Genomic DNA, 25133 nt, shown 5'->3' on the forward strand with positions numbered 1-25133 from the left:
TTTGAGAGTTGTGTGGGATGTTTCAATTCTGATTCCTATGATGAGTCATTGACTGAAGTGGGTTCCCTCAATGATTCTAGTAATCTTTTATTATCTATAAAACTACATTTATTCTGAACTAAAACTTCTAATAGTGATAGAGATGATTTACTTGTCACTTTATTGTGACTGTATTGAGATACCAACATATTGTGTACTAAGGGAAAAAAGAAGAATTTAATATTTTGAGAACACATCTTTGCATATGCAATATAAATTCATTCCATATTTTCCTAGAGTTTGTTAATTCAGGAGCCTTAATTCTACTTTGCATTAGAAGAATAAATGTAAAGTAAATTAAAAATCTACATTAAAACTAAACTGTTTTAAAATTTCACATATTAAGTAGTTCTTTTTCTATATTCATTTTAGATGATATGCCTTTTGACTAATACACTCAGTATCAAACAGTGAAATGAAAATTAGTTGACTACCAAACACTGTTCTCATTTTGAGAGAAAGTCAATATGCTGCTTGTATGATACCTTCTAACTTTTAGGATACAGGCAACAGTGTATTGGTTTCCAAGATAGTCTCTAGATTAGAGGCTTGGGTCCAAAGTATACCCCAAAGGTGCTTTTTGGAGGAGGTCCAGTTTGGAGGCAACTGGACTTTCTTGTTTCGCTTCTCATTCAAGAAGCTTCTTCAGCTCTGACAGGATAGTGGGGAATGGAAGGATTTATATTCTTTGCAGACAGCTGGTCATTTTCATCCTTTCAGAGGCTCATTGAAGCACTTGGAGGTTTATCTGTGCCCTCGGGGTCACCAGAATCATGCTCCTGGCTCCTGTAGTCTGCAATTTTTCCTCTGGAAGTCTATTCCTACTCCCACACCATTCAAAGGGTGTCCATCCCAAATTGTATAGCTAAAAATCTATAGAGATTCTCAGTCAGAAAAAAAACAAAAAAGTCCAGTTGCCTCCTGAAAAAGCACCTTTGGGACATCCATGACCTGGATGAATGAGAATTTCTACAGATCCAAAGTATAGTTTGAGCATAGTTTGAATAAAACATTGGATGCACTTTTTACATGTTGCACATAATGTAGGAAAAAAAACCCTAGTGCCTGGTGATGAATATATCATGGGTACCACTAAAACTAGTGAACTAACCTGTACTTTCTTTGTTTTACTAAATAAAAAAGTAATGTGAAAACTTGATGGACCAAAGCTATGAGCAAAATACGGATCCACATGGGCCCATTTTGTGATGACCACAACATGTGGGAGATTGTATCTTGGAATATAAGAGGAAGAAGTTGTGAAGAAATGCATATGTGAGCATATGCTGTGTGCCTTATGTAATTAAGAAAAAAAGAGTGCAATAGATTGGAAAGTGGTTTGATCCTGTGAAGTGAAGTTGAGGAATATATAGAAAAAAGTGAAAATGTCTGCTTAGCTGGAGGCTAGAGCATATGAAGAATGGTTTCAGGAATTGGGTTTGTCTAGTGTAGTAATGAAAAGAAAGACAGAGGGTAACATGATGGCAGTGTTCCAACATTTGAGAGGCTGTTATAAAGAAGAGGGGGAGGGGGACACCAACCTATTTTCCAATGCACCAAAAGGCAATACAAAAAATAATGGATGAAAACTAATCAAGGAGAAAAGCAACATAAAACTAAGAAGAAATTTCCTAACAGTGAAAATAATTAACCAGTGGAATGGCTTGCCTTCATAAGTTGTGGATGGTTCATCACTGGAGGTTTTTAAGAAGCGTTTGGACAGCCATTTGTTTGGAATGGCATAGATCTCCTACTTGTGCAGAGTATTGGACTAGGCCGTCAAGATCCCTCACAACTCTGTTATTCTGTTATAAAAGAGAAAAAGGAAAGGAATAAAAACAAAATAGAATGAAAATAGAAATTAGCAGCAGGAAGAGAAAATGAGTGGAATGTCTCCTTTATATAGAAGAAATTCTTCTGAGATTGTGAATATGGATGTAGTTGATAAATTATGTAGTTGATCCCATGTTATTAACTGAGAATCCAAATTACTTCCTTTTAAATTATTAGATTGCATTGTGATAGATGAATATGTATCTGAACTCTAATTTATCAAAATCAAAACAACTATAGTGTTTGAAAGAAAAATTGAGTATACATAAATGGGTGGAAAAAAAAGGACTAATTGGAGCCTTGATTGAAAGTTTATTTAAAAGGCAAAAACTAGATAAAGAAAATTTAAGGATTGCAAATACAGGTAGATAAGTACTGAGTGGTACCTGAGCTATTGTTAGGAATGATCTTTTACCAAAGAATTGAAAATGGCTTCTGCACATCTTTTTATATAGAAGTAAGGACTGGATATTCATGAGAAACATAAAAGTAAGATCAATGAAATAGAAATGGATCTTGCTTCTTGACTAAACTAAGAAGAAATCAGGTCAAGAATACATAAGCATTGAATGATTGTGTATTGAATACAAAAGTGAATGACCCGTATAAATGAATTACATCAAGTTGGATAGTCATCTAATGAGAATGAATGGGGATTAAATTGCAAATCAAGCACGTGAGATAATGAATTGAGAGCAAATGGAAGACTGAGAAAGCTGTGGTTGGATGGACATTAAAGTTTCAAAAAGTGAGAGTTGGTAATTTTAAAGGAGGAGGGGGAAAGGGAGGTGGTAGGAGGAAGAGAGGGAGGGAGGAAGAAAGAGAGGAAGGAAACATAAGCTAAATGGAAAAAAAAAGGAAATAGTTGTATACATATCAGCAATACCAAGAGCTTTGCACAAGAACATCTAAACTTTGTATTCAGCGCTAATATACAATATTTGCTTTATGTGTACTGAAATCAACTTACTATTCCATTTAAGTTTGGAGCAAGAGTTTTCATTTGTAGAATGATGCATGAAATTAAATGTCTAACCTATCATGAAATATCTGATGTTTTTTAAACTGGTTGATCAACAGAGGAAATTATCCACATATAAAAAGTGTGTTGATTGGGGAAATTTTTATAGACATGATTAGAAGCTTCATATTATGGCCTAATAAGAAACTGAAAATGATACATTGGATCCTGATTTATAGGACAAATACGCAATAGAATATTGATACACAGTATAAATTCGTTTTCTCCTGTGAAAGTATTTCCAATAAATATAAAAAATACTGTTTGGCATTTGACTGTTTAAAAATTTCAATTTGATTTTCTTTCATGCAAATTAAAAAAATGAAATATAGATTCTATATAATTTTTGCATATAGTTACTATCAGACATTGGAAAAATAGTTACAGCTTTGTACTAGAACATAAATATGAATAATTTGATCATAAAGTAAGCACTAGATGAATAATTTGAACATGGGTAACATGAAATGGTATAAAATCTTTTTAGATTTTTTTAAAAATAAATTCTATTTCTTTAAGTGAATTAAGTCCATTATGACATTCAACTAACATCTTCATTGTATAGGCTTTTTTAAAGCCTAACATTCCCAGAATAACATAACTGAATTATTTAAATCAGTGTAATCTTTATTGTTAACTGATTCTGGGGGCAAATGGCTTTATCTTAATGATTCTTCATATATCAAAATTGTGTTGTTTTGGTTCTTTCATTCACAGAGGTGTCTTAAAATGTTAAGATAATAATATTACAAAATATAAATCCTGTATATCTGAATACTCTCTGTGACTGAAAGATTTGTATGTGTCAGGCAAAGGCATGACAATTTAGAAATCTTGGTGTTATTACTCAACTGAAATATATAAAACAAAACTACCCAAAAATAATTTGACCAGCTACATTTTTTTTTAGTGTCTCAAAACAGACAATATTACATATAGCTAAACTATATAAACAATAGTCCTGGAAGAAAAAAGCTAAAAGAAAATGTGACAGACCTTTGAAATAAAATATATGAAATTATAGTGGCACAGTACAGTTCAGTCCCAGATAAAATAGTTCCATAAGCAGCTTTAGTGGTAATGACAACTCTTCTATCATCTATACATGTATATTATCATGTAATATTATAATAATTTACATTTATATGCACCTTTGCTTAGGATTTACATATTTGCATCTGACTCATGGACTAATGTAACAATATAACGATCAACTAAAAATAAAGATGAATGTAATTCTACATAATGTAGAATTTGGTGTAAACTATATAAAACACTGAGACATAATTTCATGCCCAAAGACATTTCCTAAGGGCCTTCAAGGATGTTACGTTTTGACTTAAATTTTGATTGTAGTAACTCACAAATCCTAATTATTAATGTTACAGAAATAGGAACATTATTAAATAGCTAACTGAATGCAAATTTAACTATATTGTATTGTATTGAACGAACATAAAGTTATATTTAATATTTGACTTGGCTGTGCCTTAAGCTTTTCATACTACAGTGTCTGGCACTACACCTATGTAGTGAAAGGTCAATGTACTCCTTTTTTCCCCACCTTTTTTTCCCTAAGGAATCTCAAACTGTGAAAGTTCCCGCAAAGTGATGATAAATGGGAAGCTGTTAACATTAATAGATACATTGTATAGATGTTTTGTTTTATTTTTGTTCAAAGCTACTATTCTATATACTATACTATTCAATATAGTTTGAAATTATATGTAAATTAATATGATAATGTTGACTTAGTTGTGAATCCTGGAGTCATTTTGATTCATATAGGGTCATTGATATTACTAGGTCAAATAGCTGGTCTTTGTACTGCCTCGTGGAAGTGGGCAATTGGTTAGAAATCTGGTTCTGTTTACTTTAAATAAAAGTATAATAAAGTAAAATTATAATGATACATAAAATGATTCTCTAAGCTAATGTTTCATTTGGGTGTGTATTCACATTGTTGTATCTTTGTATTCTTCTTATAGAGTGACAGATAATTTATGAAGGGATTATAGAAGTGGCCGAAACTGAATAGTATAATTTAAGGGGAAAGGAATGTTGTATTTCCTGCTGCAAAAGCACCAGTGGTGGGATTCAATTTTTTTTACTACCGGTTCTGTGGGTGTGGCTTGGGGTGTGTGGCTTGGGGGGCGTGGCAGGGGAAGCATACTGCAAAATCCCCATTCCCTCCCCACCCCACTAACCTGCTTTCCAGCTCCGTTCTCCTGTGCAGGGCAACAAAAGAAGACCCAGCTGATCAGCTAGGACTTGAGAGGCAGAGAATAGATGGGGAGGGACCAGTCAGAGGTGGTATTCAGCAGGTTCTGACCAGTTCTGGAGAACCGGTAGAGGAAATTTTAAGTAGTTCGGAGAACCAGCAAATACCACCTCTGACTGGAGATTTTACTCTATCCTTACCCTGCCACTCCCACCAAGCCTCACCCAGATAACCAGTAGTAAATTTTTTTTGAATCCCACCACTGGACTCGGGAGGCAGAGTATAGATGTGGGTGGGGCCAGTCAGAGGTTGCATTTGCTGGTTCTCTGAACTATTCAAAATTTCCGCTACCAGTTCTCCAAACTACTCAAAATTTCCACTACCGGTTCTCCAGAACTGGTCAGAACCTGCTGAATACCACCTCTGAAAAGCACTGTAGGAAAAGTGTTTTTTTTCCTAAAAATAAATAGTATGATACTTTCTACTTTCTTATTTTCGTCTTTCTTCTTCTACTACTACTTCAAATGGAATTTATTTCTTATGCAAGTTGTAAAAAATGGACCTTTTAAAACATTGATTTTTCACTTCTGGCAATTCTCATTACTATATCTCATTTCAACCATTCCTTTGGTTATTCTAAGTCTAAAATTTGGTCTGCTTCCTTTTCATTACTATTTCTTTTCACATGAATTCTGTGTAGACCGAATTTCTTTTTAAAGTCAATTCTGTGGAGTGGCTTATTTTTTTTTCCAGTCTACATTACAGATTGCTTATGTACAGTTGTGATGTATTATTCTGGTTTGGTTTGGTTTGAATTTGTTAGTTTGTATAAATTTTGTCTCTCACAAAGCCGATATTCACTTATAAAGAAAGAAAAAGAGAGAAATAAATTGGAACAATAAAACAGAAGAAATGGCTTGTAGCTCTGCCTTTCAAAGAGCAGCATTAAAATTACTTTCTCCCATGACTGCTATGTCAGTGGGAGAAAATATATGTCTGGCCACCTGCTGAACTCAACTGAAATTCACCTATTCCAGCAGTCTTTAGGTATGAATTTCACCTATATTTATTTCCACTCTTACATTTGGAAATATAACTGAAAATTAAAGCGAAATATATCTTTAACAGATAACAGATAATCAGAGTTGTAAGAGACCTTGTAGGTCATTTGTCCAACCCCCCACCCAAGTGGGAGACCCTACACCAATTCTGACAAATGGCAGTCCAATCTCTTCTTGAAAGTGTCAAGCGATGGCGCTCCCACAACTTCCGAGGGCAACTTCTGTTCCATTGGTTGATTGTTCTCACTGTCAGAAAGTTTCTCCTTATTTCCAGGTTAAATCTCTTCTTGTTCAGTTTCCATCCATTATTCCTTGCCTGGCCTACAGGAGCTTTAGAAAATAGCTTGACCCCTTCCTCCCTGTGGCAGCCCCTCAAATATTGGAAGACCACTATCATGTCTCCCCTGGTCCTTCTCTTTACTAGACTACCCAGGCCCAGTTCCTGCAACTGTTCATTGTATGTTTTATCCTCCAGTCCCCTAATCATCCTGGTTGCTCTTCTCTGTACTTTTTCTAGAGTCTCTACATCTTTTTTATAATGTGGTGAACAAAACTGGATGCAGTACTCTAGGTGTGGTCTTACTAAGGATTTATAGAGTGGTACTAGTACTTCCCTTGATCTTGATTGTATCTCTCTGTTAATACAATTTAGGATTGCATTGGCTTTTTTGGCTGCTGCTGCACACTGCTGGCTCCTATTTAGCTGGTTGTCCACTAAGACTGCAAGATCCTTCTCACAGTTACTGCTATTGGGCCTGATTTCACCCAGTCTATATATGTACTTTTGGTTTTTCTTGCCTAAATGTAGGACTTTACTTTTCTCTACATTGAATTTCATTTTGTTAGATATGACCCAGTGTTCTAGTCTGTCAAGATCCATCTGGATCTTGAGCCTATCTTCTTGGGTGTTAGCTATTCCTGCCAGCTTAATATCATCTGCAAATTTGATGAATTCCCCTTCTATTCCTTCATCTAAGTCGTTAATGAAGATATTGAAGAGTACTAGGCCTAAGACGGAACCTTGTGGCACCCCACTGCTTACTTCCCTCCATGTAGACTTAGACCCATTAAAGACTATTCATTGAGTACGGTTTGCCAGCCAGTTGCGAGTCCATCTAGTGGTGGTGCTATCTATTCCACATTTTTCTAGCTTACTAAGAAGTAGGTTGTGGTCTACTTTGTCAAATGCCTTGCTGAAATCTAGATATATTATGTCCACAGTATTTTGCTGGTCTACTAATTTAGTCACTGTGTTGAAGAATGAAATAAGATTGGTTTGGCATGATCTGTTTTTAACAAACCTGTGTTGACTGCTAGTTATTACTTTACTTGTTTCTAGATGTTGGCAGATCTCTTTTTTTATTATCTTTTCCAGTATCTTCCCAGATACTATTGATGTTAGGCTGATTGGTCTATAGTTTCCTGGGTCTGTTTTTTTTTTCCTTTTTTGAAGATGGGAACCACATCAGCTCTTTTCTAGTCCTCTGGTAGTTCCCCGGTGCTCCAGGATTTTTGAAAGATATGGTGCAGTGGTTCTGAGATGACCTCTGCCAACTCCTTTAAAACTCTGGGATGTAATCCATCAGGCCCCGGTGATTTGTGTTCATCAAGATCAGACAGGTGTTCTCTTACTATTTTTTTTTTTTTTTTTTGCTTATTTTAACTTTTATTTCTGGTCTGTCTTTTACAGTTATGTTTTTGGTAGGTTGAGCTATAGTTTCTTTTTGTATGAAGACGGATGCAAAGAATGAGTTAAGCAGTTTTGCTTTATTGAATAAATCAAATATAATTAGACCCTCACAAGTATGAAAAATGCTACTGCTGCTATCAGAGCTTGCCCTTTCAACAGAAAAAAAATTATGAAAATGTCAGAATGTTTACCAAATACAAACCTGTCAAATTAACATTAAAATGATGTAAAATGCTAGTTGTGATGGCAGCATCACTGCAAATCTTATCACTTATACATAGTAAGTATCAAAAAGAAAAGGCAAAAAAGAGTATGACTAAATTGGTTTTATCTAGTGGTCTTGACACAAAGTACTGTTGTTGGTAAATACTACAGTTTATTAAAATGAGCTGTAGAGCTTTAAGCGAAAATGAGATCAACAGACAGAAGTCAATTTTATTTTTATTTTAAAAAAACCCTCTCCTGAAGTTATAATACTTCTATAAAAAAATTTTCTTTAGAGCATTGAAAAAAAAATCACTTTGACATTATATCACAACAGTGAAATGTGAAGGACTGAAGTGTTTCTGCTGTTATTACACTCATTTAAGTTTACCACAAAAACTAAAGAATTTGGGTGAAATCATTGGTTCACTTAAATTAATTGATGTTTTAGCCTTGTATGTTTGTTTTTGCATGTATGTTTATATGTTATGCATGAAAATAAATTGTGAACTTAATTAATCACCACATTGATACTTAATTATACCTATATACCCATCATTTGCTCTTTACTCCCTTTCATGTTCTTTTGTTATTTATTATGTTGTATGTTTTGTATTTTGTGTCGTCTTATTTTACAGTCATTTTGGAATCTAGCAGTACCTAGAACTGAACAACTAAATGAAACCACACCATGTCTGAATGTTTATTTAGCAAATGCATTGTCTATGTCTTTGGAAGCTTGTGGGCAAATTAAATCAAGTAGCCTTTTTAGTTTTTATGTCAATCTGTTGCTTTTTTATCATTTATGGTAGTTGATGCTTTTAATGACTGAATGATTTGGAATATATATCTGTGAAGATTCTCAGTCATCCAGCTCATAGTTGTCTCAGAGGTGCTTTTTCTAAAGGCAACTGGACTGTTTTTTCTCTCGAAGACTTGTTGCTTCTTATCCAAGAAGCTTCATCTGTTCTAGGAGGATGGTGGGGTCAAAGGATCAAAGAAATGTGATCCTTCCAGCTCCCTGCCCCCATCCTGTCAGAACTAATCCTTTCATCACCTCCACCATCCTTTTGACAAAGCACCTTTGGGATTTGGAATATACCTTTAATATTGATATAATTGTTTTGACATATTAGAATTGTTGTATACTCTATGTTATTTTTTTCATACATATCACAGATTAATAATTAATTCTTTATTTATTTCTCCAAATTTTACACCATTCAACTCTCAATGATTCTTATTAATATGTAATAAGCATTCAACATAATAAACAATGATTGTATACTGAATGGTATTAGATCTCATCTTTTATTGCTGTTCTAGAATAGGATGCTCATGTTGAATAGTGAGTAAAATTATTCCTATTTTTTCCAGTAACTGTTTATAATGTTGGTCTCCATTATGACATAGAAACAAACAAATCGCACTGCACAGTTTGTTTTAATTGTACTTAGTATACAATGGTACAGGTAGTCTTCAACTTAAGGTCACAATTGAGTCATACAGAAAGATGACTACAGCGAATTACAGCAAATTACAATCCTGGCATTTCCCCTTTCAGTCCTTAATGACAACCATTCATCATTAAGTGAATTCCCGCCTTAATTCAAGTCATTTCAGGCACAGTGCCTTTCCGCTTCAACCCTCATTTAGGTAACGAATACCTCCAATTCCCCAACCCACCTCCCTCTCCTCATCTCTGCCCTTTGGCCCCCTGAACCCTGCCTTGTGGCTGGCAAGCAACCCCAGAATCATGTGACTCTGAGTTTGGTGGCCACATCCTGGAATTCTCAGACATCCCAGAAAACATCAGTAACATTTGTTCATCCTGCTGCCTTCTCTCTCGCTTCCCTGAACCAAACCTTTGCTTTTTATCCTCAGTCACCAAGACCCAAGCAAAAATGCCTCACTGTCTTCACTCCCCCCACCCCCACCAAGCTTTTCGGGGACCTATATTCTTTGGAAATGCTTCCTACACCTAGGTCCTTTTAGAATGCTGTTGCCTGAGGTCAGGCCTGAGACCAACACTAACATAGTGAAATCCAACCAAGTCTAGTCCTTTTTTTTTTGCATATACCAAATGGGTAGAATCAGAGGTGGGCTGCTGGGGGTTTGCAGGAGTTCAGGAGATCCTCTAGCTAAGATTCTGCACAGTTCAGAGAACACCCAAATCTCACTTCTGCCTTTCCCTGCCCACCCCTCCCCTCCCATCCTAGTAGTCCCCACATAACCCGTTTTGGGTGCAGGTAAATGCAGGACCGATTCAGAGACTTGGGGAAGGTGAAAAGTGGGCCTTCTGGAAGTTGAGGAAGGCCAGAAACACAGCAGTTTCCAGCTTCCAGAGAGCCATTTTCACCTTCCCGGAGGCTCGATGAAAATCTCCGGAGCCCAGGAAGGGCAAAAATGCCATGGTATAGGAAGCCAACTAGGCCACGTCCACCATGGCTACACTCACTCAGCAACTGGGCAGAAAACCCATTGCTAACAATTTTGAAACTCACTCCTGGATAGAATATTACTAAACTGAAGTTATAATCTTGAAGACTTTCTAAACACAGAAGAACCTTATGGAGGACACTTTAATGATATCTGATGTTTACTGTACCATATCCATTCTGTTCTGCTTTCCATGATAATAATATTACCCGGAATGTATCAGTTGTTTGCTCAGGGCCAAGAAAACATTTTGATTCAGCGTATAGTCCTAAATTATAGTATTGTGCATTACTCCAAGAAATGAATAAAAATAAATTGAATTAAGCAGCTGAGTAGTCTAATCAGAATAACTTTCTTATTAAGACCAACAGTCCTTAAGGAAAAGTAGCATTAATATGCCAGCCATGGTATAATACACCCAAGATGTAATAAAAATTAGATATTGTTTCAGGATTAACCAAACTCCCTTTCAATCGCTTTTAAAGGAAGAAATGATTATTTTGGAAATAAAGCATGCATTACATTTAATTAACATTTAGTATGACTTTGATAGAATGTAAAATTATGTTCTTCCTAGAGCTACAAATAGCAATTGTCGTAACCAGACCTTTGGGACTTTAGGCAAACTTGGTTCTAACTTGAATGTTCTTTAATGTTCATATTAAATGCTTAATAAAGTAAAATTCAATGGAATCAAGAGGCCTGAAAGTGTAATAATTCCCCCCTGCACCATACAGAAGGGAAATAATTGCTAGAAGACAGCTAACTAGATGATAGATAGATAGATAGATAGATAGATAGATAGATAGATAGATAGATAGACAGACAGATAGATAGATGATAGATATGCAAACTCCCACATATATGCACACACAGATACAGACACACAATGTTTATAGTCTTTGCTTCTTTAATTACTTAAGGCAGTTAAAAAGAATGTTTTCTGAAAAATGCCTCTGAAATACTTTGTGATTAAGATAAGAATATCTTTGTCAACAAACAAAATGTGAGTTCTCTTTATGGGAAAAAAAGATTAATGTTGTTGATTCTGTTATGATAGAACTTTTTTTTTTGTACAATTAATAAAACATGCTGTTGTTTGCTACTTTTTCCTATCAAATATATTTTATAATACTTAACCTTATTTTTAATTATTTTATGCTGCATATTTTTATAAAGTAAAAATAATGCAAATTTAAAGAAAAAATATAAAGAAAAGTAACAATGATAAGTTTTCACTGAAGGAAATTAAAGAAAAACAGAAGAAAGAAAAAGAAAATAAAGATACAATGATATAGTTACTAATCTTCCTTATAGTAATTATAAATGCATTCGTATTTCATTTTCTCTCTACAAGGTTACCTTAGAAAGAAGAGAGCCTAAGGTAAGCCTAAAATTACAAACATAGTTATTGACTTTTTCTATAACATTTTTCCTTTCTTGTGGGGATGTGGCAAAGATAAATTAAACTGAACAGATAGATGACTGAGCTGAACCAAAACAGAATGTTATGTCCTTTAGTCTCTTGGTTTTATATCTGTTTCTTAGTCAATTTAAGCAGCAAGAAACAAGGCAGTTCTAATTATATGCAGGTTACTTGAATCTACAACATCTACCCTAATTGTGTTAGGTGACAAATATGATGAACAGAAGATTTTCTTCTAGCAAATGAAATCTTACAATCAACAGCGAATCAAATCTATACAGGGATACGATTTTTTTTTCTTGGAAATTAGTTCTTTTGCTTTCTTGATAAATCATTGCTTTAAAGAACTTATCATGATTAAATTTGGGGGTTTTAAATGCTAATATTTCACAGCTAAGAAAATGCAAAGGTCAAAAGATAAAGCCTGTCTTATTCCATGCATCAGTATTTCCCACTTTATAATTTGATTTAATGCTCAGGTTCCAAGATTAGATAGCCATAGCATATCTTGAGACAGAATAAATTCCATTATGTTTCTTAGAACTCTTCATTACATTGATGTTATCCACATTGAGTCTGCCTACATCAAATATGAAAGAGTTTACTATTACATTACATGGATGGATGCCTAGCGCCTCTGTACAGTTTCTAATGGCTTTACAGCAGGGGTGTCCAACCTTGGCAACTTTAAGCCTGGAGAACTTCAACTCCCAGAATTCTGGGAGTTGAAGTCCTCCAGGCTTAAAGTTGCCAAGGTTGGACACCCCTGCTTTACAGTAAGAAAGAAGCTCTGTCAACTAATAGGGACATTGTAATGAGTGAAGAAAAACATCGATGATTTAGAGAACAATTAAAAAAAAAACCTTCCCTTGCATTCCAGGAAAGTCTCCATTGGTCAGATAATCCTCAAGTAAACTGATGGTTAACAAATGAGATGACAGTTACTACTGGCTCACAATTCAACTCTCACATCATCCCCTCTTATTTTTAATTTCCTCTTCATTTCCCCATGCACCTAGAAGGACATGACATTTATTCTTCATTCCACTTGAATATAATCATCTGAAAAAGGGCAGTGTTTCCCTTTATTTTGTTACTATTGGTAATTCTTTGGCATAGCTAGGAAGGCAATTCTTTGGCATAGCTAGGAATAGAATAGGTGATACCTGACTCAAGAGCAGTAAACTGGGATCTGGGAAGCCTAGTGAACAATGACTTAAATATGAGCCAGCAATGTTCTGCAGTTGCCAAAAAAGCAACATAGTCCTAGTCTGCATCAACAAAAGGATAGTATCAAGATCATGTATAGTACTGCTTTATAATCCCTTGATAAGACCACATTTGGAATACTGTGTCCAGTTTTGGTCACTACAATACAAAAAGATGTTGAGACTCTAGAAAGAGTGGAGAAGAGCAATAAAGATAATTAGGAGACTGAGGCTAAAATATGACAAACGGTTGCAGGAATTGGGTATGTCTAATCCAAGGATCTTCATTTTACAACTCTTTTGTTGGCCACATCCATATAGATGCTTTGCCATACTGCACATGCATTCTAGAGTCAGCCGATAAAACATTGGTGCTCTATATCTTGCTGCCTCCGCTGTATACCTTATTATGCACCTGGAATGGGTCTGTGTGGCATGGTGTCCATACACCTTTAATACACAACATTGTAAGGACTACAATTGTCAGCTGTAATTCCACTCCCACCTGACACTAACCAGCACAGGAAATGCATCTCCCACCATCACAGCAAATGCTTGGCTATTCCAGGCATTGCATTTTCTGTTCTTTCTTTTTTCCTCCATTGTGCCCTCTATCCCATAAATGTTTTCCTTTTTAAATGCTTGCAATCTATGTGTTGATTGAACAACAATAACAAACAATTGGACTTTTTCTTGGGTGGTGGTGGTGGTGTTATCTTTTAGCTGCCATCTAGCTGTCATCCAATTTGTGTGGCCAAGATGCAGCCAGTTGGTAAATGTTATTAAAGAGCTGATGTCTGAGAAAGAGATTTAGGGATTGGGGGATGACAATTCTTTGCAAACAAGCTACAGAAGTACAACAACAAAGCCATTTCTATTACACATGCAAAGCCAGACATAAACTGGTTAGTTTCAAGTTTTGCATTCTCTAGGTTCACCAGTCAATAACTCCCCAACCCATTAAAAAAAGTTCTAGAAGCCAGAGTTCCAACCAAAAGAGGAGCAGATTGGAAAGGTTCAAAGGATAAAAACCACGGAATGACTGGCCGCTCCATAGACAAAGTATTTCTATCTATATTCTATAGCTGTGTATATGGTGGCACTGCTCCAAACTGACAGTGTGCAATCTGAAGCTTCTCCTAGACTCAAAAAAGGCTAGGAGAGCATTTGCACACTTTTGGGTGATGTGCCAATTGTACCCATTCTTGGGAGCCCTGCTCATCATCACCTTGAAACCTCTCGCTTAGATTACTGCAATGTATGCTATATGGAGCTGCCCTTGAAGAGGATTCAGAACTTCAATTGGTGCAGAATGATGGCACATACACTACTACATGAGCTGCACTGATTACCAGTGTGTTTCTGGATGCAAGATGCTGGTTGTCACCTTTAAAGCTCTTCATGGCTTGGGACTAGGTTACTGACCATCTTTTTCCAAGAGACTATATCCATCCAACAGACTAGGCATAGCTACAGAAATTGTCATTCAAAAAGTATTGGCTGGTGGGAATTACAAGACAATCCTTCTCTGCTATAACCCTTGTTTGGTGAATATCTTCTCTCAGTGATTAGAATGGTCTTAATCTTGTTGGCCTTTCATAAGACTTGCTTATGTACTTGGGCCTGAGGGTTGAATGTGTTGAATAAGCTGTTTCTTGGATATATTGCTACTTAGCTAACTATCTTGCCAGCTGCAGGTAATTTTTGGAGGTTTTATTGTTTTTAATTGTTTTAAAATAGTTTTAGAACTGAAAGCCACTTAGAGTCACTTGGCTGAGACTGGGAGCTAAATAAATAAAATTATCTCCAGCATGGGACACAGTATTTCAAGACAGTTCCCTGAGCCCTATTAGCATGCCTAACATTGCCTTCACACAGTGACAAACACCACTTTCAGAATTATTAAATGACTGCTTCATTTGTGAAAAGACACTGACCCATGTATGTGGCTTTGTGCATTTCTTTTAGAAGTTTCAGACTGTCCCAGTTTGGGGTGGAACTTTAAGAGACATGACAAAAATAGTTTATGGCTGACCTTGGTTACATAAGCCACTCTTCCTATCTTTAATAAAACCCTTCTTCTCCTCAGAGTTAGAATCACTGGCAGCAGAAGCAATATAATCATCTTAGCAGATTGCTTGGGTTTGTGCAGGTACTGCAGTGACAGATTCTTTGGAGAAGGGGAAAAAAAAGAAAATTCAGCCAATTACTATTCTGAGTATGCTTAATTAGATGCTAATTAGTAATATCTATAATTTATTAGTAATATCTAATTATACCAGACACCCTTCCTGGACAGTCTGACACAAGCTAGAAAAAGAGAATCTCATAGGACAGGAGCAGGCAGGATTTCATGCAGATTATTCTGCATTAAATTAAGAGCTGATACTGACCCAAGCAATAGAAAAACATTGCTAAGACTGCACAAAGTTTAGATATAAACTTGTGGGCCGGTAAGCAAGATGTGTTGGTAAAAATAAAATAAAAAATATAGTAGAATGGTATATATAAAACGTCAAAGTGGAGGGAACATGAACCAGCAGTGTGCGGCAGCAGCCAAAAAAGCTAATACCATACTTGGATGTATAAGCAGAGACATAGAATCAATATCACAAGAAGTATTAGTACCGCTTTGTAAAGCCTTAGTAAGACCACATCTGAAACATTGCATCCAGTTTTGGTCAACATATTACAAAAAAAATGTTGACACTATGGAAAAAAGAGAAACTAAAATGATTAAGGGCTTGGATACAAAAACATATGAAGAACAGTTGCACGAATTGGGTATGGCCAGTCTGGTTGAAAAAAAAAGAGCAAAAAAGAAGGAAAGGAGGGAAGGGAAGGGAAGGGAAGGGAAGGGAAGGGAAGGGAAGGGAAGGAAGGAAGGAAGGAAGGAAGGAAGGAAGGAAGGAAGGAAGGAAGGAAGGAAGGAAGGAAGGAAGGAAGGAAGGAAGGAAAATTCAACTTAATTCCCAAAAGATACAAAATAGAATGGTTTCTTATTTTCAGTATTTAGATTATGTGCTACACTGTTTGGAGAAGCAATACATTCATATAACTAAGGGAGCTTTGAGTGTTGAGAAAAATTCAGCAGCAATCTTCTTTTTTCTCCAGAGGTATCTGGTATATGAAGCTTCTTTTAGTGGATAAAGATTCAAAGATAACTTTCTAGTGGTTGTATCTGTAGCCTATAGCATTTCTACATTGTAGTCCAATGTTGAACAAGATCAACCTTTAGCAATTTTTTGTGAGAAAAAATATATGAGATTTTATCTCATATCTCAGAAACTTGAAATTGAAGCTACATATCAGTCTATTTCCATTTGTGGAGGAAACAACTCCTTAGTCAGACTATTACACACACACACACACACACACACACACACACACACACACACACACAGAGAGAGAGAGAGAGAGAGATCAGGCTTTACAGCTGACACCTTATAATGTCTGTTTGGAGAGGTACCTGGACCAACTATTTAAAGTAAAAACTTCTGTTCACATTTCACTGTTTAAGAATTTAAGATTTTTAAAATTATTTTGTATCTTTATAAATCTACATTTGATAGTTGTGCTGGAATGCTGTGTAGCTGATGTTTTATATATATATCTAAATAGGTATCCTTTTGTTAACATTCATCTCAAAATTTCAGGGATGAGAACAAGGATGTTTTCCTCAGTATATTTACAACTTGCTTTATTATTATATTTAGCCTTATTTTTTTCTAATGCAATTACCAGTCTGAACATAATTAACTACAGTACAAATAATTTCATCTAGCCTATTAAAATTAAAATAAATATATTGACTCTCATCACTGTTCTCTATCAAAACAATATCATCTTTGCATATCGAGAGAAAAAGGCAGAAATAATTTAAACTGTATCAATTACAGTTTATTATGGAATATTACTATACTGGAAACCAACTGTAGGAGATAATTTACATGATAGTAAAAAATTTATTATTAGGAAACTTAGCTGCCAATTATTTATGCAAAAGAATTGTCTATATTCTGTGTTGTAAAGGCTCATATCAAGCACCTTTTAATTAAAAGGACTACTAAACTTAGTAAGTAATTTTAAAATTAAAGAAAGCTACTTTCCTTGCTTTTTTCAATTATTCCTCAAAGTGAAACATATTAGGGAATTATCATTAAATGAAATGAAATTTTGTTTTTGCCATTCCAGAAAATAAGCTATCTAGTGGTCTGTAAAATCCATTTTATGCCTTGATCCTATAGTTATGCATAAAGTAACGTGCATAACAGAGTTGTGTTAGCATCTTGCACACTAGCAGGACAGATCTGTTCTGCTAGGTTTCTACAGAATTTCTGAATATGCAAAGCTATTATATAGTAATTATATTATGCTTATTCAACCCTGGAGGACTACCATTAATATGCCCATTGTATAGATCAAAAATTGGGCCTGAAATAATGAAGGTAATTTTAGGCTGCATCATGAATAAGAATTTGGGCATATTCCCAAATTTTCTGATATTAAATTGTGGAGTATGTTCTAGGCAACCTGTTTATTCTTGCCTAGAAAAGTTATGACTTTCTTATTTGCATAATTTTGTTTTATTCATGAAAAACTTTGTATTATGTATGATTATTTATATAAAGTTAATTGGAAAACACCTAAATAACTCGATAAGCATACTGGCATATGATTGTTATACTAATAGTACATTACTATTATTTTTTGTTAAGTTACTAGATTTAGAAATCAGTTTGATCTGTGGACATAATATTTGGAAACTGATGCATTGTATTCTTCACTAGCTATCATAATAAATTCACATATTGCTATACAATATGTCTAATTGGATAAAATTTTGATCTTATTATAGTATCCAATATGAATCAATCTGCCATATTTCAGAGAAAAAAAATCAGGAATTTTTTACCACTAGACAAAGTAGTGGCATCAATCAATCTTTGATTAGTAGACTACCTAGTATTATTGCCCAAACCAGGAGGTTTAACAAACATTTCAGCCACATATTGCTTCAATTTTATTTTCAAGAAACATTGCTAACAGAAGTCAAGTTGAAGTCAAGAGTCTCTCTACACTATATGATGGGTGAATATCCATATTTATTTATTACGGTACATAAATGAAAACCAGGACCATAGCAGCATTCAGTATCTGCCAGATGAATAACATTTTTTAAGTTTATGATTTTCCTTACACCATTTGAATCTTACTAACCCTTGATATTAGTTCCCAGCTTGTGATAAGCAGAAAGAGAAGGGTATTGAAGGAAAAATGCATGTCTACCAAATAGGCATAGGGTGTATATTAGTTCAAGATATAATTTACAATCCTAATAAGCTTTTTCTGCAACTTGAATAATTACACTGATAGGCAGTGCATCAGAGAAAATAGGTAGCCAGCTTGAAATGGTAATGACTTTGTATCTGCTGAATACTTTCAGCATGATACTGATTCATACCTGTTGCCTAATACTACCACTAAGAATACATAGACAGGCAGCTAAGATATTTATTTTAAATTAGCATAATTCTATATTGATGCAAAGGGACCATGCACAAAAAGCAAAGCAACTCTCTTTCTCTGACTTAGGATTCTATACCAGTTTAAATATTTTATAAATATTGTATAAAATAAAACTGAACAGTTGAGGTGGGGATACAATGGAAGCAAGCAGCACAAATGAGGGAATATAAGGCTCACTAAGAAGTGTTTGGAATTAGGAAGCCAACGCAATATCTTTTATTTTAATGAAAATTAATTACTTCACTAACTATTTAAAATACAAATAGCTGCGTAGAGTGTAAAGATTCTGCTTAACACTGAAATATATTTTCACTTAGGGTGTTGGTTGGTACAGAAAATAGCTATTCTTGGGAAGGCAGCCAATTGCTCTTATACCTAGCTACAGACTTCTACTCAGGGAATATATGCAATGCCTGACTCACTCCACCATTAACATACTATTGAACAAATGTGTGGGTTGTTTGGGTTTTTAAAATTCAATTATTTTGATCTACAGTTCAGAATCACCAGTTCAGAATAGACCTAGAAAACCTTGAAGTACACTGTCTCTGGTCCGATCTAAATATAGTATATAAAATCATACATTGCAATGTCCTACCTGCAAATGAATACTTCAGCTTTAATCATAACAATACAAGAGCACACAATAGATACAAACTCAAGGTTAACTGCACCAAACTTGACTGCAGAAAATACGACTTCAGCAACAAAGTGGTCAATGTTTGGAATACTCTACATGATTCTGTGGTTTCTTTCCCAAACCCCAAAAACTTTAACCTTAGACTGTCTACTATTGACCTCACCCCCTTCCTTTTTTGTGTGTGTGTAAATTTTATTTGAGTTTTCAAGAAAAAATACAAATAAAACATCTTTTTTGAAAGTAGCGTAATCCCGGGTTACATTTCTTCGTACAGATACAAATTCAATTTCATGCTCATTTTTATGTTCTATTCCATATCTTATTAGTTTTACCTTTTCTGCATAGCTTCTCCCCTCTTTTAATTTTCTCAATTTTATTTTAATTATCTCATCTCAATTAAAATCATTATATTTATATTTTTTGTCTGTCCTGTTTCAATTATCTATTATCTTTTCTCATTAAACAAAGTTTCTCCTGTAGTTACTGATTGGAGTATGATGCCTTTATATCTTTTCAGTTTATCCATTTAACTCTTATTTAGGCTTCCATAAAGTTATAACATTCAATGTAATACATAACTTCCATTCAGATTCTGCTTGGTACATTCTTAAAATACACACTATATTCTTAAAAAAAGAAAAAATTATAAATATATGTAATTAAAACAACACATTCCATTCCAATTCAATTCTATCATTAATATTAATATTCATTAAAATATTAACTTCTTTAACATTACTTTTCAATTAAATATCATATTTCTATGGGAACAATTATAAGTTTTCCATAATTAATTCCCCCTCCTCTTCACTTATATTTTATAAAACATTAACTAATTAAAATGTTCACGTCCCTTCCTAATTCAATTTTCTCATTTATTTTATTTCACTTATTCTATTAACAAACATTTCACTAAATTACACTAACTATTTTATCCCTCATTTTAATCATACATTGTTTCTAATTTTCTAAAGTTATTTCTATTACTAATATAAGAATACAATCTTATGTACCTTTACAGAATCCCTTTTTCAGTTAAATTTTCACCCATTATCTTTAAATAGGTCCTGTTTCTCTATATCTTGTTCTGGTCCTTTGTAACTTCTTTTCCTTTCCTTCTTCCCTCTCTTCTTCTCTCTCCCCTGCTCAGTGCTCTTCGACTTGGTGTTTTTTATGGATGTTTTTGTGTGGATTATCCTGTATTGTGAACACCTCCTGCGGGGTGAACATACTCTATAGTAATTGTGAGGTTGTGAAGATTGGATTACAAAGCAAACAAGAGATAACAGCTAAGTTTGTTTGGAAACATAACATACCGTCAGAGATTGCAAGGCTCCCGGGCTCTCCGTGGTTTGTGGCTCCGGTGGGAGAGAGGGTGAGAAGGAAAAGAAGATGAAGGGAGAGGGGGAAGAAAAGAGGCTGCAGGGCTGGTGTTTTATACAGGCTGCAAAAACAAATGAAGCGGCTACCGCTCCCAAGTCTCTTTCTGACTAATGCCAGATCCGTGGTAAACAAGATGGATGATTTAAGGTTACAGGTCTCTTCAAGTAAGTTCGTGAAAAGTTGTTGTGTGTTGTTAATCACCGAAACCTGGTTGAACCCCACTATTCCGGACATTGTCATTGAGATGGACGGTTTTTTATTACATCGTCTGGACAGAGACAGAAATGTGGGGAAGTGCAGAGGAGGTGGAGTGTGTATGTTTGTTAAAGAGACTTGGTGTACAAACTCAGAGGTTATAACATGTCACTGCTCTTTGGAGCTGGAATATCTGTCTGTTAGATGCAGACCCTTCTATCTTCCACGGGAATTCAGCATTGTTATTATTCTTGCTGTTTACATTCCGCCGGATGCAAATGTAGATTTGGCTCTGGGCTTCCTGGGTGATGAAATTGGCAACTTGCAAAGCAAATTTCCAGATGCTGTATACATTATTGCAGGAGATTTTAATCATGTGGATCTTCGTGTGGTCCTCCTAAATTCTATCAACATATAAGGTGTGCCACTAGGGGTCGAACACCTTGGATAAAGTCTACACGAATATTGTAAATGGATACAGGGTATTACAATTACCACATCTGGGCCAGTCGGATCACTTGTCCCTGCTTTTAGCCCCAGAGTATATTCCTCTGAGAAAACAGGCAGGGTCGGTAGTCAAGACGATGAAAAGCTGGCCAGAGGGAGCTATGGAGCAGCTAAAGGACTGCTTCGAACAGACAAACTGGGAAGTTTTTGATCATCCTGATCTCAACGATCACACGGCTGCAGTGTTAGGGTATATGGCACACTGTATTGATACTGTCACAGTGGATAAACGAACCGGGTTTATCCTAATCAAAAACCTTGGATGACCGGGAAGGTTAGGACGCTTGCTGTACGCAAGAAATAAGGCTTTTAAGTCTGGGAATGATCTAGATTATAGTGCTGCAAGAACGAACTTAAGGAGAGGCATTAAGCAAGCTAAGGCCGAATATAAGAGGAGAATTGAAGATTGCTTTCTCAGTAATAACATGAGGCAGGTTTGGCAGGGGGTTCAACTATAAAGCAAAAAAGGTTTCTTCGAATGGTAGTGTGGCGGTGGTTGAGGAGTTGAACAACTTTTTTGCTCGATTTGAGATCCATCAAACTGAAACTGTTCCTTTGCCATCATTTACTCAGCAGAGCCTCCCTTCATTGTGAATGAGCAGGATGTGAGGCAGACAATGAAGGTGGTTAATTCCAGAAAGTCAGCTGGGCCCGACTCAATTCCTGGTCGGGTGGTAAAAGATTGTGCTGATCAGTTAGCTGGGGTATGGACTGGAATTTTTAATCGATCCTTGACACAATGTGTGGTTCCTGTGTGTCTCAAGGCTTCCACCATCGTTCCACTGCCTAAAAAGTTGCCTACAAATGGTCCGGCGACTATAGGCGGTGGCACTAACTTCCATCTTAATGAAGTGCTTTGAGCAGCTAGTTCGAAATTATATTATCTCCTGCCTTCCGATTCCTTTGATGGGCTTCAGTTTGCTTACAAAGAAAATAGATCAACCGAGGATGCAATTATTACTGTGCTTCACATGGCCTTATCCCATTTGGAAACACCGGGGAATTATGTAAGAATGTTGTTCGCAGACTTTAGTTCTGCTTTCAATACCATCATACCGCACAGATTAATAGCCAAGCTCAAAGATCTAGATTTTCCAGATTCTATTTGTTTATGGATATTGGATTTTTTAACAAATCGTCCACAAAGAGTTAAACTGAATGATTATACTTCTACTGTCAAGACACTTAGCATTGGCACTCCACAAGGTTGTGTCCTTAGTCCACTACTGTTCTCCATCTATTCATCTGATTGCACAAATAAACATCCCAACAATGGGATAATGAAATTTGCAGATGATACTACACTTGTAGGACTCATTTCTGGAGATGATGAGTCTGCATATCGGGATGAGGTATTACAGCTATTCCGCTGGTGCAAAAATAATAATCTTCTATTTAATATTAAGAAGACTAAGGAGGTTATAGTGGACTATAGAAAAAAAAGAGCAGACATTCAGCCACTGTATATAGAGGGAGTTCGTGTGGAACAGGTGGTTGAATGTAAGTTTCTCGGGACCATCATTACAAATGACCTGACTTGGAGTGCAAACACCGCTGCTTTAATTAAGAAGGCACAACAACGGTTGTATTTACTAAGGATTCTTAGGAAACAACAACTGGCTGAGAGTCTATTGACTACCTTCTATCGGAGTTCAATTGAGAGTATATTATCCTACTGTCTCTGTGTATGGTTCTCGAGCTGCACAGTGGCAGAGAAAAAGGCAATTCAGAGGGTGATCAAGACGGCCCAAAACATCATTGGCTGCTCATTCCCCTCTTTGGAAGAACTGTATAGGAATAGATGTAGGAGGAAGATACTTAACATATTGAATGACTCCTCTCATCCGGGACATCAGCTCTTTGAACTATTACCATCGAGAAGGAGATTTAGGGTATGAAGAACAAGGACAACCAGATTTAAGAACAGTTTTTATCCAAGTGCAGTTTTGAGTTTGAATGCGGGGTCATAAGATTTTTGTGGAGTTTAATGGCTGAGAGTAGTGGGGTATTTACATTTTTAAATTGTATAGAGATTATTGTATGGTTGGTTGTGTTTAGTTTACTTTACTTTTCTTTTTCTTTCTTTTTTAGTGGTGTTTGTCCAGTTTGCTTGTGGAAGAGCACCTCATTTCGTTGCACCCGCTTGCGAGTGTAATGACAAATAAATTCTTATGTCTTAAATTCTTATGTCTTTTTACCCCCTTGTCTCTCTACCTCTATTTCTCTCTTCTGTATTCCCCACTTCTGTTGCTTTCCAGTATTATACTTATTTTTCAAATTATTTTTCTTTTCTTTGATTGTTTTTTTAAGTCTTAAATTCTCCATTCTCTTTCCCCCCTTTCCTTTTTCTTCCCACATAAAATTACTTGTTCATTAAAGATGGCTTCTTCTTTGTCCCAGTCTTCTTGTTTTGCAGACATTTCTTGTTGTTTCTCATAGTTCCAAATCTCCATTTCTAAGAATTGAAAAACGAAGACAAAAGAACCTCTCCCTTCTTGTGCATCTTCTTTATACTTTTTAAGTTCCATTTTCAATTCATCCAGAAGTAGTGCCATTGTATAAATTTTTAAACAACCACCCGATTAATTTTAGTCATTCAAATGCAATAACCAAGAATCCAAACATCACCAAGTAATCCAAATACATGCAAGCTGTTTCTTTTTGCTTTTTTTTTTTTTCACTTTCTCTTCCTGGGGTTCCACTGTTTAGTTACAAAGTTTCAGTTAAAATGTATCTTTTGTAAGTCTTGTTGAAGTTTTACCGTAGATTCTTTTTAATTCCAGGCAGTCTCCTCCCTCTTTCCAGATCCTGCCCTTATTCTTTTTCTCTCCCTTCCTGCTTATGAAAAAAAGAAATTGTGTCCAGAAATCTTTATTATCCTTTTGACATTTTGTTTTATTTTCAGCTTAATTGCCTGTTGATGTCAAAGCGGATTTTTCCGATTTCTTATTTAAGTCTCTTAGTTGTCAGTATAAGGAAGGAGAGAGAAGAAAAAACCCCCCAAACCTTTCCCTTTTCACTTTCCTTCGCTGCTTCCGACTCTTCTTTGGGAGCGATGTTATTTTTTTGTAAGTTTAAATTCCAGGGTACCTTAGTTGTTGCTTTTGCAATTTAACCCAGTCAGCCAAAACTTTCACTTCTTATCTTCCTCCTGCACATTCTTTTCCGGTTGAGTTCTTCTTTGAGGTGGCCATTTCTGACCACCGCTGCAACCGCCTTCGGGAAAGGGAGTAATGGCCAGCTGAGGAGGAGAGATGCAGCTCTCCTCAACCCTGCTGGCAGTCTCCCTCCCCTCTTCACCACCTCTACGGGGTGGCTTAGCCCCGAAACCAGCCAGCTCAGGGAGCTCCAGCAGCAAGCCCGGACCGAAACTGCGCACGATTGCGGATTTCTGTCTGTCGCCGAAGGAACTCAAACCGGAAGCACCTCACCCCCTTCCTAAGAGGGTGCATGCATAAGTGCACCAATTGTGCCTATCGTCCCTGTCCTATTGTTTTTTTTTATTTTTCTTATAAGTATCTATCTCATGTATTCAAAACTATATTTATTCTTATACCTATATTTTGTAAACGATTGACAAATCAAATAAATACTATAATACTAAATAGATTTCCTCGTCCCTTTTTGACACCAGCTTCTCTGCTTTGGTCTATCTCATATTATTTTAATCAATATGGCAATCCACTTTATTATCATTCTGAAGCCCTTAAGGTAGCTACTTATACTAGGACCACATC

At 35.7% G+C, this 25133-nt stretch overlaps 1 protein-coding gene across 6 annotated transcripts in view; it reads left to right on the forward strand.

Moving 5' to 3' along the window:
- FSTL5 (follistatin like 5) overlaps nucleotides 1–25133 on the forward strand; it is a 389133-nt gene that overhangs the window by 18847 nt on the left and 345153 nt on the right. Inside the window, exon 2 of one of the 6 annotated variants that reach the window (XM_087963649.1) lies at nucleotides 11866–11892. The exons of the other annotated variants lie outside the window; for them this stretch is intronic. The gene's annotated coding sequence lies outside the window, so the exon portion shown is untranslated. The remainder of the gene's footprint in view (nucleotides 1–11865; nucleotides 11893–25133) is intronic. 6 annotated transcript variants of the gene reach the window in all.

This window comes from Notechis scutatus, chromosome 4 (assembly GCF_049901735.1).
Source record: "Notechis scutatus isolate UNSWTSFEM ecotype Mainland chromosome 4, rNotScu1.2, whole genome shotgun sequence".
Lineage (NCBI taxonomy): Eukaryota > Metazoa > Chordata > Lepidosauria > Squamata > Elapidae > Notechis > Notechis scutatus.